This window comes from Lissotriton helveticus, chromosome 3_1 (genome assembly GCF_964261635.1).
Source record: "Lissotriton helveticus chromosome 3_1, aLisHel1.1, whole genome shotgun sequence".
Classification (NCBI taxonomy): domain Eukaryota; kingdom Metazoa; phylum Chordata; class Amphibia; order Caudata; family Salamandridae; genus Lissotriton; species Lissotriton helveticus.
In genome coordinates, this window is record NC_136061.1 from 1,098,430,333 (window position 1) to 1,098,447,215 (window position 16,883).

General features: G+C 47.1%; 1 protein-coding gene across 2 annotated transcripts in view; it reads left to right on the top strand.

Annotated features, from left to right (window-relative positions):
* The window catches only part of ITGB6 (integrin subunit beta 6), a 238,631-nt gene that overhangs the window by 132,428 nt on the left and 89,320 nt on the right, over positions 1 to 16,883 (top strand). The window lies entirely within an intron of this gene.

The following is a 16,883-nucleotide window of genomic DNA, read 5'->3' on the forward strand; positions in this document are numbered from 1 at the left end:
CAACAGTTCGTGGTATTTACAACTTGCTGATGCTGATGCAACATCTGTATAAACGAATTGTTCACAAATTCTGATCTTCGTGTCTGTTCATGTTCAGGTAACGTATGAAACTCATGTGGGGAAACAGTAGGAAAAGAAAGAGTAGGTTGTGAGGTAGATGCAAGCGTCTGTTGTGTGACAGAAAACCCAACCCACACAAGCTATCGTGATATTCAAAAGCATTAGAAAACACATTATCAAAAAACACTTGTTACGAATCAATGTACACATTTTGGCACTAAAATCAACTTTCTTAACACCTTTGTTGGACCCAAAAGACTCCATCCTCTAACGTGCTTCTCACGGTCGTTACCTTCTTCACTTAAGTGTGCGCCAAGATCGCACTAACGACCCTGAACCACAGACCGTGCGTCAATACGCGGCTCACCCCTTAAAACTTCCTACCGTGACCCTGCAGCTGAGTCCGGTTAGTGACTCGAAAAAGAAAAAAGCAAAAAAAAAAAAAGTCTCTTGATCTGACAAGGTGTATTTCACTAAGAAATATTTAACTTTATTAGTCCATTTCAAATGTTCTTTTTCGATCTCAGATTGATCTCAGTCTGATCCTTAAAGAGGAGTTCCGGATTCGTCGTATCAAGTCTCAGAGACGGAGGCACAGCAGCTTGCAGAACATCATCATCCTCGCGTTCTGATTGAGTCCATGTCAAATGTGCATCACTAAATGGAACGAATCTGGGAACCCTTTCACAATCTGAATCAGCAATTCCCTCCCTCACCCACTGATCATACGGTAAGGGAAACGGGACTTTCTTAGTATGGGTGGCATGCACCCAATTCTTTTTACCAGCTACTCTAACAGCAGTCCTAGTGACCAACAACACCAAAAAGGGTCCAGTCCATCTCGGTTCCAAGTTTTTGGATCGCTGAAAGTTCTTAACAAGAACTGAGTCTCCAGGACGAATCGAGTGGCCTGGATCTGTAGTAGCTGTCGGTAAACTGTCATAGACCTGTTGGTGAAGAACACGTAATTTAGCAGTCAAGTCATGTAAGTAATCCACCAACATAGGGTACTCAAGGTCACTATATTTCTTGGGACGAGGCACACTCCAAACATTCGCTGGACGACCAAACACTATTTCATATGGGCTAAGTCCCACATGAGAATGCACAGTCGTCCTTGTTGACAAAAGAGCCAACGGCAAGGCATCTGGCCATGTAAGACCAGTGCTCGCTTGAATCTTAGCAAGTTTCAACTTAAGTGTGCCATTATAACATTCAACAAGTCCAGCTGACTGAGGGTGATTCGCAGCATGGAACTTTTGACTTATCCCTATTCCAGCACACACTTTCTGCATGACTTGACCCACAAATTCACTCCCATTGTCCGACCATACAATTCTCTGCAAACCAAATCTAGGGAAGTACTCTTTGAGCTAAACCTTGGCTGTAGACAAAGCAGTATTATCCATTAGGGGGTAGGCCTCTATCCATCTGGAAAAGGCGCAAACAACCACAAGGACATACTTCAAATTGTTAGATCTCTCCATGTGTATGTAATCTAACTGTATCACTTCAAACGGATACGTCGGAGGAGCAAAATAACCAGCTGGAGTTGGAGTTCCCTTGCCAGGATTATACTTCAGATAAATCATACAATGCTTCACAACATTTCGGAATTCCAGCATTCTGCCATACTGGAGCCAACAACTTGCATATTCCCTTCGAACTAATGTGAGCCATTCCATGAGCCATCGTAACCACTGGGAGCACATACGCATCAGGCAACAACCATCGCTGGTGTTCTGACAACTCAACCCAACAACCTGTCGCATCCAGCATACCCGTACTCTCCTTCCACGTACTTACTTCTTTCTCAGTCGCTTCAGCCTGAATCAACTTCACACTTTCTATTGTGTCCTCACACATTCCTCTCTCCACAACCCATCTTGCAGGACCTGCCACATACATTCGACTCATGATGTCTCTCGCCGTTTCCTTCGCAACTTCATCTGCAAACGCATTTCCTTGACCTACATCATCCACAACTTTCTTATGCGCACTACACTTCACAATTGCAATCTGTTTTGGGAGAGTAAGTGATTCCAAAAGTTCATTCACTAACTGCCCATGCTGAATTTTCGTACCATGGGAAGTAAGGAATCCTCTTTCTCTCCACAAACATCCAAAACTATGGGCAACACCAAACGCATACTGGCTATCAGTATATACATTCACTCGCTTTCCCTCTGACAATATACACGCTTGTATCAATGCAATTAGCTCTGCTGCTTGAGCTGAATTCTTTGCTATGCGCGCTGTCTCAACAACTGTATGTAAAGTTGTGACCGCATATGCAGCAGTCGTTTCACCATTCGGAAGCTTAAAGCACGAACCAACTACCCATAAAGTACCATCAACATTCTCAAGAGGAGTATCCTTCAAATCCACTCTAGCCTTAGTTTCTTCCTCTGTACGAAGAAAACAATCATGCTGTTCTTGAACATCCGACTCTGTAGAGATCGGCAACAACGTAGCTGGATTCAACACATTACATCTCTTGATGTGTACATGACTAGCTAACAGAGTCAACTCATAACCTGACAGATGTGCACTAGTAAGGTGATGTGTCTTTGTCCTGTTCAACAACGTATCCACTGCATGTGGGACCATTACAATCAACGTATTATCCAATACCAAACCAACAGACTGTCGGATGGAAACAGCCGCTGCCGCTGTAGCTCTCAAACAGCTCGGCACGCTCTAGCTACCGCATCTAACGTCGATGAAAAATACGCACATGGGCGTTGCTTGTCTCCAAAACTCTGTGTCAAAACTGACAATGCACAACCTTCTTTCTCGTGCACGTACAACGTAAAAGGCTTACTGTAGTCCGGAGTACCCAACACCGGAGCCGAACACAATGCATCACGTAATTCAGAAAAACTTTTCTGACACTCATCCGACCAAGGAAGAGGATACGGAGTATCTTTAAGAGTCAGTGCCAACAGAGGTTTCGCTAACAGGGAAAAATTAGGGATCCACTGTCTACAATACGAAGTGATACCTAGGAAAGCACGCACTTCTCTCTGTGTGGATGGCACACTCATTTGCGCAATCGCTTGAATTCGTTCTGGGGTCAACCTTCTTCCCTCCTTCGACAAGAGATGACCTAAGTAGGTTACTTCTTGTCGGCAATACGGCAACTTTGAAGGTGACACTTTATGATGAAGGTCAGACAAATGTCGTAACAAAGAAAAAGTAGCTTTTTTACAAATCTCTTCATCATCAGCAGCAACCAACAGATCATCAACATACTGGATAAGAGTAGCACCAAAAGGCAACACAAGACTATCAAGCTGAGTTTTCAACGCCTGACTATAGATAGAGGGACTTTCACAATAACCTTGGGGAGCTCTCTTGAACCGGAAGCTTCGTCCTCCTAAAGAGAAGCCAAAAATATCTCTACTCTCCTCAGCAATCGGAATGCTAAAGAAAGCATTCTTTAGGTCAATCACAGAAAACCAAGCTGCCGAAGCAGGAATTAGAGTCAATAAAGCAGTGATATCTGGAACAACAGGAAACTGTGGCACAACAATCTTATTTACCTCTCGAAGATCAATCACAAACCGATTCACAGGTGGCTTAGAAGCATCAGTACGCTTAAGAACAGGCAAACCAGGACTGTTGCACACATTACCTCTCGTTTCTTCAATTACACCCTTCCCAACCAAATCATAGATGATCGTTAAAAGAGCTCTCTCGCCATCGCTCGAGATCTTATACTGTGGAATACGAGGTAGCCTAGCATTCGATTTGAGGGTAACAATATACGGTGGAATTTGCAAAAGACCAACATCATTCGGACCCGTAGCCCAAAGTGTATCAGGAAGCGAACGCAATTCCAGTGGCAGACAATCTTTAGACCAATACATCGGAGAAATCACTCTCTTACCTAAAGTAAGGTGTACTCCCGAAGGAGAACAATGTAATGTCGCATACAATCTTTTCAGCAAGTCCAATCCCAATAGATTCTCATTGAAACCAGTCGTTAGAATAAGAGGAGTCTCCAATTTACAAGGGCCAATAGAAAGAGGCAAAGGATCAGAAATCGGGTTACAAACTGGGGCGCCTGAAAATCCTACAGAAACATTGGTCAAGCCAGACAAAGGTGCGCCAGGAAGTTTAGAGTGCATGATAGAACTCTTTGTCGCACCAGTATCCGAAAGAAAAGGTTGTACCACACCTGATGTAGTCACTTCAAAATAAGGTCCACTCTGATCTACTGGAACTGACACTACTCCCTCTCTTTGCCCATGGCTGTCCTAACTATCATTATAACTAGCACTCTCACTCTCGACATAATAATCGTCAACATAGTACTGTGCAGACTGACCAGTCGGAACATTCTGTCTGTCAAAGTAATTCGCAGAATTCTGAAGGGAAGAGGAATGCTCATTCTGGGGAATCACACCACGTCCTCTACCAGCTTGCTGGAAACCACCACGACCTCTCTGACTAGATGCACCATTCCCACGCTGTAACAAAGCTGGGCAATTATTCTTGAAATGACCTTCCTCCCTACAGTAAGCACACTGATTAGTTCCAGGAAAGAATCGCTGAGCATAAGGCTCAGGCTTCTGTAACAATCTCTGAAACTGTGGAGGTTGCTGAAACTGAGGCTGATTCTGACGAGGCGGATAAACTTGCTGTAAAAGGATTTTCGTCTTTAGATCTTTTGTTTTCTTCTCTGCTTTATCCTTCTCATCTTTATCCCTATTCTCGTAATATTGGGCAGTAGCCAATATCTGGGCCGACGAAGAAACAGCCCATGAACTCTCAGAGTCCTTCAACTTTTTAGAAAGCTCGGGAAGCAAATTAAAGACAAATTTGTCCACAAATAATCTTTGCCCACCTTCGGTACTCATGTCCTGACCACTATGATTGATAAACGTCTCTTCAAACCTAGTGAAGAAACCGGGCACGCTCTCATCTTTCTTTTGCTTGCACGCTGACAACTTGTCCCAATTCACTCGCAAAGCAGGCATCATCGTTTTCATTAGATTAATAATTCTACCAGGCAATTCTGCAACTAAAGGTTCAGGTTTAGCACCTCCCTCTTGTCTACCATCTGCAGCAACAATATTCGCCCAAGTATCTCCTAACTCTGCTGCCTGATTCTCATGGCGAATCTTCTCCCACAAAGGTTGCGGAACTAAATTACCCATCAACATATCTATATCGGCTAAATTCATAATACACGCTTCAACTGTCTCGGACAACTCCTTGTAATAACCAGCAGGATTCTTACGAGGGTCAGGTAAGGTCTGCTTAAGAGCTAAGACCTCTGCTCGCTTCCAAGGAACATGTACCCATATTCGCTGAAAATGAGCCTCTGCAGCTTGAATACCCATATTAACATCAGCCTGAACTGCTTCCTTCCATACAGGAGGAACTTCTCTCATAGGATACTGCTTCACTTTTCTCCTAACAGAAGGATCAGGTTCATACAATGGCTGAGACGGAAGTCTAGATCTGAAAGCAAGTATCATTTCTACGGCATCTGTAACATCAGATTCCACTATCGTCCCTTTAGCAAACTCTGACTGAACATCGAGCACTTCCTGCGTGATCGGACCCAACTCATTATCTTCCCATTCCTGCCTCAGAAAGGCACACATTACATTAAAAACATACCTCTGTTTAGGCGGCTCCCACTGAAAGAAAACGTCCATAACTGACGAAAAACTATACCTGGGAGCATTCAAAATCCATCTACGGGCCAATAAATCCAACACTGCCCGTTCCTCGGAACTAGGAAACTGACTACGACTCTGCTTACGTTCCGAAACAGGGGTCATACTCAGTGGCCCAAATAATGGAGACAACAAATTAACAACGGTCTCCGTCATTCGTTTTCGAGCAGAAGGAGAAGAAGTAGGCGTAAAAAGAGGAAAGTTAAAATCTTGAGACAAAGTAGGAACAGGAACAGTAGGAGTCTGAGATGCAGAAGCAGAAGGCAAAGGAGTTTGAGGCAAAGCTGGAAGCAAAGCTTGCGACCCTAGAGTGGGTTGCGCAGTAGGAGGTAAAACCATCTGTGGATCACCAGGTGGCTGAACAACAGCAGGAGGTTGAACAACAAAGGGTGGAACAACCGGGGGTAATGGAGGCGCAGTAGCACCCTGCACATAAGGAGGTGGCAATCTCAGTAAATGAGACATCAAAGGATCTTTCTCAAGGTCTTCAATCACTTTCGGTGGAGAAGACGGCAAGGCCGGATAACATTTATCTATGGCCATGCAACGCTGTCTATCTGAAACTTCATTCACTCGATCGTCCTCGTCTGCTTTAAACTACCTAGCAGCTTGTAGTACTGACATATTCTTAACTTTCCTATCTCTTTTTGCTTGCTTAATTTCTCGCTGTTTGGCTTCCTTTCGCCAAAGACGGAAAGAGCCAAACATTGCCGGCCGGGCTTTCTTCTTAAATAGCGCAACTTCCAAATTATCTAAAATATTTAATTTGAAACTAACATGTTGGGGCCATCGTAAGACACCATCTTTGCTAGTATAACGGACCCACACTTCATTATAAGTAATAGGACCAACTCCGTGTTTTGAATAGAGCTCATAAGTTGGAGTTCCAACCGGAGGTATTGGACACGAGTCCTCCAATCGGGAATCCCTGTTGCAACCACAACTAAACCATTTCCTAATTTTGCTAAGACCAGGCATCTTATAGCTCACTAATCTAGCTTCAAACTTCAAGGGGTTATCAATTATCGATACTCTCGCAAATATACGAGCCCCTCGGCTTCGATTACTGCGGTGCTCGAATCAAACCAAACAAAGAACCAAACAAAGTCGTGGGAACGACCCACTTATACTTAACCAAGGTATCTGTCACGCCACCAGAAGACCGTCTATCGTCTCGCTCTACAAAGGATCAATCAAGGGTCCAAGACAGGGCGACAGTCAGGGCAGCAGTCCTTCGTAGCCGTCGGAAAGCAGGAGGCCTCGCAGCAAAGACTTTCAGTCCACGTCGACATACAGGGGTCGATGAAGTGGCAGCCTTCCTCCAGAATTTCCTCACGTGGCTCCTAACGATCCTCAGGCTTGGACCGGTACCGCTTGATGTCGCCCCACGTTGGGCGCCAACTGAAGAACCGGGTTTTCTTAGAACCCAGCGGTGCCAGGGACACACCCGAAGTCTTCGAGTTTCTCCTGTCTTAGACTACAGAGACACGGAATACTTCTGGTTGGCGTCAGAGATCAATTTATTAGCTGCAGCTAGTAACAGTGAACCAAGCAATACAACACGGTGTACAACTCAGGAACCTGCTCAATTTTAGTAGAGCATGACATCTTCTTTTATTCACAGTTTCAACCCATTACAAATGCACACCCACTGCGGCAAATTCTGACCAATGAAACACATTTTACGTACATTATCACATTCCAAAAAGCTCACTTTACATCGTACCAACCCACAAGTTAATTATTAGGACTGTCCCAAATTCGATTACCAAAAGCCGGACAATCCGATAATTGAAAGCACTACCCATGTAATGAAAAGTCGTAAAGGAAAGAGCAATTCAGATGTTGAGTAGGATAAGATATGTGCAAGAAACTAAAACTAACGATATCCTGAACAATGATTGGATTCCTAGATTACTATCAGCTAACGAAACTGGCTTCGCAAAAGGTCAGTTTCAGATGACCGGGTCAGCGTCTTGCAATTCACTCGTAAGTCGAAAAGGGCCATGTTAAATGTACATGGGCAGCGAGGCCCATGCAACTTCGTTCGTTCGTTTACTACCTAGGCCTACGTGAGGGCAACACAAAATGGCATCTCGAGCAATGCAAAAACAAAATGGAGTCCGGTCCCGAAAACCACGGAACCTCACAGTCTGCCTCACACTGCTGCATGCCACACACTGCTGCATGCCTCACACTGCTGCATGCCTCCCACTGCTTCACGCCACACACTGCAGCCTGCCTCACACTGCTGCACGCCACACACTGCTGCACGCCTCACACTGCTGCACGCCACACACTGCTGCACGCCTCACACTGCTGCATGCCACGCACTGCTGCATGCCTCACACTGCTGCACGCTGCACGCCACACACTGCTGCACGCCTCACACTGCTGCACGCCTCACACTGCTGCACGCCTCACATTGCTGCACGCCTCACACTGCTGCACGCCTCACACTGCTGCACGCCTAACACTGCTGCATGCCTCACAATGCTGCACGCATCACACTGCTGCACGCATCACACTGCTGCTCGCTGCACACTGCTGCATTACTCACACTGCTGCATGCTGCACACTGCTGCATGCTGCACACTGCTGCACGCCACACACTGCTGCACACCTCACACTGCTGCATGCCTCACACTGCTGCACGCGTCACACTGCTGCACGCCTCACACTGCTGCACGCCTCACACTGCTGCATGCAACACACTGCTGCACGCCACACACTGCTGCACGCCTCACACTGCTGTACGCCACACACTGGTGCATGCCTCACACTGCTGCATGCCACACACTGCTGCACGCCACACACTGAAGCATGCCTCACACTGCTGCACGCCTCACACTGCTGCACGCCTCACATTGCTGCACGCCTCACACTGCTGCACGCCTCACACTGCTGCACGCATCACACTGCTGCTCGCCTCACAATGCTGCTCGCCTCACAATGCTGCACGCATCACACTGCTGCACGCATCACACTGCTGCACGCCTCACACTGCTGCATGCCTCACACTGCTACACGCCACACACTGCTGCACGCCACACACTGCTGCACCCCTCACACTGCTGCACGCCACACACTGCTGCATGCCTCACACTGCTGCATGCCACACACTGCTGCACGCCACACACTGCAGCCTGCCTCACACTGCTGCACGCCACACACTGCTGCATGCCTCACACTGCTGCACGCCACACACTGTTGCACGCCTCACACTGCTGCACGCCACACACTGCTGCACGCCTCACACTGCTGCATGCCACGCACTGCTGCATGCCTCACACTGCTGCATGCCACACACTGCTGCACACCACACACTGCTGCATACCACACACTGCTGCACACCACACACTGCTGCACGCCTCACACTGCTGCATGCCTCACACTGCTGCACGCCTCACACTGCTGCACTCCACACACTGCTGCACGCCACACACTGCTGCATGCCTCACACTGTTGCACGCCACACACTGCTGCATGCCTCACACTGCTGCATGCCACACACTGCTGCACGCCACACACTGCAGCCTGCCTCACACTGCTGCACGCCACACACTGCTGCATGCCTCACACTGCTGCACGCCACACACTGCTGCACGCCTCACACTGCTGCATGCCACGCACTGCTGCATGCCTCACACTGCTGCACGCTGCACGCCACACACTGCTGCACGCCTCACACTGCTGCACGCCTCACACTGCTGCACGCCTCACACGGCTGCACGCCTCACACTGCTGCACGCCTCACACTGCTGCACGCCTCACAATGCTGCATGCATCACACTGCTGCACGCATCACACTGCTGGTCGCTGCACACTGCTGCATTACTCACACTGCTGCATGCTGCACACTGCTGCATGCTGCACACCAAACACTGCTGCACATCACACACTGCTGCACTCCTCACACTGCTGCATGCCTCACACTGCTGCACGCGTCACACTGCTGCACGCCTCACACTGCTGCACGCCTCACACTGCTGCACACCTCACACCTCTGCACGCCTCACACTGCTGCACGCCACACTGCTGCATGCCACACTGCTGCACGCCACACACTGCTGCACGCCTCACACTGCTGCATGCCTCACACTGCTGCACATCTCACTCTGCTGCACGCCTCACACTGCTGCACGCCTCACACTGCTACATTTCTCACACTGCTGCATGCTGCACACTACCTCACGACTCACACTGCTGCATGCCTCACACTGCTGCATTACTCACACTGCTGCATTACTCACACTGCTGCAAGCCTCACACTGCTGCACGCCCTCACTGTTGCATGCCACACACTGCTGCATGCCTCACACTGCTGCATGCCTCACACTGCTACACACCTCACAACACCACCACATCGCTCAGGGACACCACCATATCACTCTTGGACACCACCACATCACTCTAGGACACCACCACATCACTCTAGGACACCACCACGTCACTCTGGGGCACCACCATATCACTCACAAACACCACCACATCACTCACAGACACCACCACATCACTCACGGAACACCACCACATCACTCACAGACACCACCACATCACTCTGGGGCATCACTCAGGGGCACCACCACATTACTCAGGGGCACCACCACATCACTCAGGGACACCACCACATCACTCAGGGACACCACCACATCACTCTGGGACACCACCACATCACTCAGGGACACCACCACATCACTCTGGGACACCGCCACATCACTCTGGGACACCACCACATCACTCTGGAACACCACCACATCACTCTGGGACACCACCACATCACTCTGTGGCATCACTCATGGGCACCATCACATCACTCAGGGACACACCCACATCACTCTGCCCAACCGCAAAAGCAACACTCAGCACCACAAGAGCACTGTCCTTGTTTTAATAGTTTGGGTTGGGGGTCAAAAGGGATCTGCCTTCTCTCCTGTCCAGTTCAGCATTTCTGTTCCCAATCTACACTGCTTGGTCAGTTGCTTTCAACACAGATTGCACGATATAATACTTACATCTATTAGAGATATTATCTAGAGGATCATCTGTACTGTTTCCACCTTGAGTGAAATGATTCAGGTATTCTTTATGTGTCTTCATAAACAAACATAGGTTTTTGGAGATCTTGAGAATGAAAAAAATAGTCTCAAACCTTTCTTCTCCTCAGGGAGGGGGTATTTTTAGAGCACTTTGAATGCCTTCATGGAGGTCTTGGCTTTTCATTAAGCTCCTCATAAGAGGGTTTTATATTTCGCCTCGGAATAGACATCACTCCCTACGATCCTGCTGTGCTATAAAACAGACAGTTGTGACTTTGATGCAGATGCAGCACGGGTCTTCTTAAAAAAGGAATTTCCATGACCTCTGGATCTACTTGGATCAGATGAACTGTAGGATCTTACGACTTTTAGCCAACTGGCCAGGCAAGTAGCAACAACATCCCATAAGCATAAAGCTGAAAGTCTGAATGGAGTCATCAGTTTCCGATCTTCAGTCGCTTTAATTTGTACCTGACCTGTCTATCAAAGAAGCAACAATGATCCGACTATCTTGCGGATGGGATTGATCAATATATAAAGCATATCCTTCTCTGTCCAGAGAGACAATATCCGTAGCATTAGAATACCTCAAACAGGTCCCCTCCTTCTATTCCATCATTGAATGAAGGAGCATGCTCTACCGCTACAGAAATACAGCTTACCTGCAAGGCAATAAACAATCCACATTTTAAACACTCAATAACTCTGATTCAAAACCTTCTTAAGCGTACATCTGACCATTTCGGTCTTGTAAGGCTCTTCACAATTGTTCTGGAATCGGACAGCTTTAAGAAAGGGAGGCCAGTTGCTGTGGATGGCTGGTTAGTGAAATAGTCCAGGTCCTGAAGTGGAGGCTGACAAGGGTCGTTCAGGCCATATTTCCAATATGTTCACAATGTGCAACATCACTTCTTCCTGAACTTCCTTGAGCATGTACTGGTTTAAATCTTTCCTATGTGTTTTAATCAAGTGAAGGCCCTGATTGAGTGGCTGAGGAATTACTGTGCAGTAAAAATAATAAAAATATTACTTCTTTCTGTATAAGTGCACATTAATATCCTAAATGTTAGACTCTCGCCCCATCGACAGATAACTGCTCTTGGATTCTGAGCCCTTAAATAACCATTGAGCCTTTCATATTCTTCTTACTACCACCTGTTTCAATTTACTTGCTGAAATAGAAACAGATTAAGTGTCACAAGGTCACGGTTGGCATCAAAAGAACTCTTCCCAACACGTATATGATGCCTTTGCTAATTCCTTAAATGCATGCCTGGTCTATCCTGATCCTCATCAAAGTAGAAATGCTACACATAATGCTGCTTGAACACTTCTTAGCATGAGGGCTGCTTAACAACATTTCTTAGACATACAGTAAAGGCTTAGGCTACAGGCTTAACACCCAAAGCTGGTCTTCAGTGGTTACTGCTTTATTCATAATTTTGATCCCAGAAAATGTTCTTACTTTCTCACTGATTGGAATTTAGCCCCATACAGAGAATCAAGGCCCTTGGCTTAAGCTTCTGTGTAGACAAAAAAACAAAAATAAGTAGGAGTGGCTTTATGTATACATCTCCTTTGTCCTACAGGAATGAGCAATAGAGATGGTTCTCCCCATACTGTAAGGGTTTTTCATGAAGAAGAGGAAAAAAGTGATAATGCTTCACATCTGGAAATCGAAGTACACACATATATCTGAATTATATTTCGGTTCAGGTGCCAATATTTCTGTTTAGTACTCCCAATCTCACATAACCAGGGAAAGAGATGTCATCACCGGAATATATTTCCCAGCAGACATCAGACAGCAAAATCAATACTGGCTGCATTATTAAGGCAGTGGTTTTACGTGCTTTGGGAGATAGGAGGAGTCAGCTGTTGTAAATAACTATGTTCTAACAGGAAACATCACCCTCCAACTTCTGGGGGTTACAATGATATTTTGTGGGTTAGCCAGAATCATTGTAAGAGATTTAGTATTTCCAAATGAGGTCGCAAACTGCTCGTCCCATCAGCGTGTGACCCCGTAGCATTATGGTCGATGTAGTAGGTATCAGCGGGTGCGCTTCTACCCGAGTCTTGAGTCTTGAGGGTGTTCACTGGTGTGCTTGCCATCCCTGGACACGTGTTTCGCGGTTATTACGGCTCATCAGCAGGGATTAGGCGTGTGCATGGGTTGCTGCGTGGGCTGCCGAAAATATTATAGGTCCAGATACCTCTTGTGGCGCGCAGGTGCGGAATCTCGAGGTCGTCACCTCCACCGGCTCAAGGGAGCCTGAATAAATAGTATTTCCAAATGAGGTCGCACACTGCTCGTCCCATCAGCGTGTGACCCCGGAGCATGATGGTCGATGTAGTAGGTATCAGCGGGTGCGCTTCTACCCGAGTCTTGAGTCTTGAGGGTGTTCACTGGTGTGCTTGCCATCCCTGGACACGTGTTTCACGGTTATTACTGCTCGTCAGCAGGGATTAGGCGTGTGCACGGGTTGCTGCGTGGGCTGCCGAAAATATTATAGGTCCAGATACCTCTTGTGGCGCGCAGGTGCGGAATCTCGAGGTCGTCACCTCCACCGGCTCAAGGGAGCCTGAATAAATAGTATTGCCAAATGAGGTCGCACACTGCTCGTCCCATCAGCGTTTGACCCGGGAGCATGATGGTCGATGTAGTAGGTATCAGCGGGTGCTCTTCTACCCGAGTCTTGAGTCTTGAGGGTGTTCACTGGTGTGCTTGCCATCCCTGGACACGTGTTTCGCGGTTATTACCGCTCGTCAGCAGGGATTAGGCGTGTGCATGGGTTGCTGCGTGGGCTGCCGAAAATATTATAGCTCCAGATACCTCTTGTGGCGCGCGGGGATGGCAAGCACACCAGTGAACACCCTCAAGACTCAAGACTCGGGTAGAAGCGCACCCGCTGATACCTACTACATCGACCATCATGCTCCGGGGTCACACGCTGATGGGACGAGCAGTGTGCGACCTCATTTGGAAATACTATTTATTTAGGCTCCCTTGAGCCAGTGGAGGTGACGAACTCGAGAATCCGCACCTGCGCGCCATAAGAGGTATCTGGACCTACAAATATTTTCGGCAGCCCACGCAGCAACCCCGTGCACACGCCTAATCCCTGCTGACGAGCGGTAATAACCGCGAAACACGTGTCCAGGGATGGCAAGCACATCAGTGAACACCCTCAAGACTCAAGACTCGGTTAGAAGCGCACCCGCTGATACCTACTACATAGACCATCATGCTCCGGGGTCACACGCTGATGGGACGAGCAGTGTGCGACCTCATTTGGAAATACTATTTATTCAGGCTCCCTTGAGCCGGTGGAGGTGATGACCTCGAGATTCCGCACCTGCGCGCCATAAGAGGTATCTGGACCTACAAATATTTTCGGCAGCCCACGCAGCAACCCCGTGCACACGCCTAATCCCTGTTGACGAGCGGTAATAACCGCGAAACACGTGTCTAGGGATGGCAAGCACATCAGTGAACACCCTCAAGACTCAAGACTCGGGTAGAAGCGCACCTGCTGATACCTACTCCATCGACCATCATGCTCCGGGGTCACACGCTGATGGGACGAGCAGTGTGCGACCTCATTTGGAAATACTATTTATTCAGGCTCCCTTGAGCCGGTGGAGGTAACGACCTCGAGATTCCGCACCTGCGCGCCATAAGAGGTTTCTGGACCTACAAATATTTTCGGCAGCCCACGCAGCAACCCCCTGCACACGCCTAATCCCTGCTGACGAGCGGTAATAACCGCGAAACACGTGTCCAGGGATGGCAAGCACATCAGTGAACACCCTCAAGACTCGGGTAGAAGCGCACCCGCTGATACCTACTACATCGACCATCATGCTCCGGGGTCACACGCTGATGGGACGAGCAGTGTGCGACCTCATTTGGAAATACTATTTATTCAGGCTCCATTGAGCCGGTGGAGGTGACGAGCCGGCTTCATTTCCCCAGCGAGACGTGTTCATGTATATCTACTGATGGCCTACACAGCCCCTTCAGGAGTCAATAGTCTTAATGGATCAGGTCACTATTGCTGAATATTGTGTTCTTATTCTGTGCATGGCCTATTGTGCATCAGCTCCAGGTTTCCTTCAGTGTTATATTATGTTCCCTGCCTTTGCTGACCTTTCTCAAAGTTATGTTTCCTTATTAACTGTGCGATCTAGGGCACTGCATCTCTGCTATTCCAAGTATCCTGTTCCCCCTGGGCAGGGAGCACGGGTCCATGGCATTAAATTATAAATTGTCTTCCGAGGAGGCGTGTGTGTGTGTATGTGTGCGTTTGTGTGTAACTGTGTGCGTAAACTGTAGTGGTACCAGAGACACTGCACAACACTGTTGTCCTCTTTATTAAACTGTTACCTTGTGTTGCTCTAAATCATTCATTACACAATTGCATGAAGAGTTTGTGTCAACCAAGATACGCCTCTCCACAGACAATTTGCTGCTGTCCAGCTGTCTTATCATAGCCTGATCAGAAGCCATATTTTACCATCATCCTACACACCTCTGTTTTCCATTATTCCCATTAGTTCCCCACTGCATCAGGGGCCATAGAGTATGAGGAAGATTGCACTGACTAGAGACAGGCAGGGACTGTCTTAGACTGTGGTGTCCCACCTGCCTGGCTCAATGAGAAACTACATACCTATCATCAGAAGATCTATCTACACAGTTTGATAGAGTTTTTTGTTTTGTTAATTTATACTTGCTACTTGATGGTGGATAAATAAAATTAATGTGTGATTCCTTCTCTATCTCTGTTTAAATTTTTTTTAAATTTTTGAACGAGACAACGGGTTGAATGCAAATACAATTTCCACCTGCTTAAGTTACACTAATACACCGTCATTGCTGGCCAACAGGACCCCAACTATTCTTCCATGGGTGTTTATTGTATATTGCCTTCTGTCCAGAGGGGCGCATCTACCAACCCACCAATTGACGTGTACTCTGGTGTGGCATGTCTGCCAAGAACATTTTCTGTTCTCTATACCCTGGGTGTGGATTCCCTACGAAACTAAATCTGTGAGACACAAACTCCTTTATATATTTCTCACAGCCAAACTTCCTAACAATTTCGGTGGTTCGTTAAAAAAATCTATAGTTGACCATCAAGTACTTCACCACAAACAAGGTGTAGCGTGTACCTGTTACTAGAGCAGCACCACATCAGTTCCAGATCTGGTGCCTTAGAGGAGTGCAGCATTATGTCTGAATTGTACTTTCGAGCACCAAAGGGTATTGATCGTTTTTTTGCCAGTAAATAAACAAATTATTCTAAAAAACGACATCACTTTCTCCTGCTTCCTACAGATGCAAAATGTACTACACGAAGCAGAGGAACAGGGTGTGCTAGTGACCAAGGACTCAATAATCCCTAGTAGTCACTTCAGTTGTTCCATTGTAAATGTTTTTTATTTTTTGCACAAGATTTCTTTTCTGAGGACATTGAACAATATGTGCTCAAAGGAAGCACAAGGTAAATTCTATTCAGCAAAAAAACAAATTCTCACCGAAACAAATAGCCACCTTTATACCCAAATAACCAGTTCCCGTGTGTAATTGTAACAATATGGAATGTTATCTATCGAAGTAGACTTTTCTTCTACACCCCCACAAGCCAGTAACTAGATCCAGTACAAACCATTTGCAACTGGACACCAAAAAATTCCACTAGAGAAAATGTATTTACTGACATTTAAACAAGGGAAGTTAATTACGGATTTAAAACATGATTATTAAAAAGGCAATATCTTGTTTTATATTAGATTCATCTCTGGCTCCAAGGCTGTGCTCGGCCTTTCAAAAATGGCGTCCGCGTGTGAGTAAGCAGCAGCTGCTCTTCAGACACGCATGAATAATGTGTCCTGGGGCGGTGTCTCACCTCTGACAATTGCTACGTGACTAACGGCGAGGCAGGGATTACTGAATCACTACATTTCTACTGTACTTTGCTCCCCTTTCCCTTCTGAGCCAGTACCTATCATATTTCTGCGAAACAGCTAAAAGCACGTCTCGTTGTTTGGCACCGTAAAACGGGAGCCCAGCATCGACCTTTGT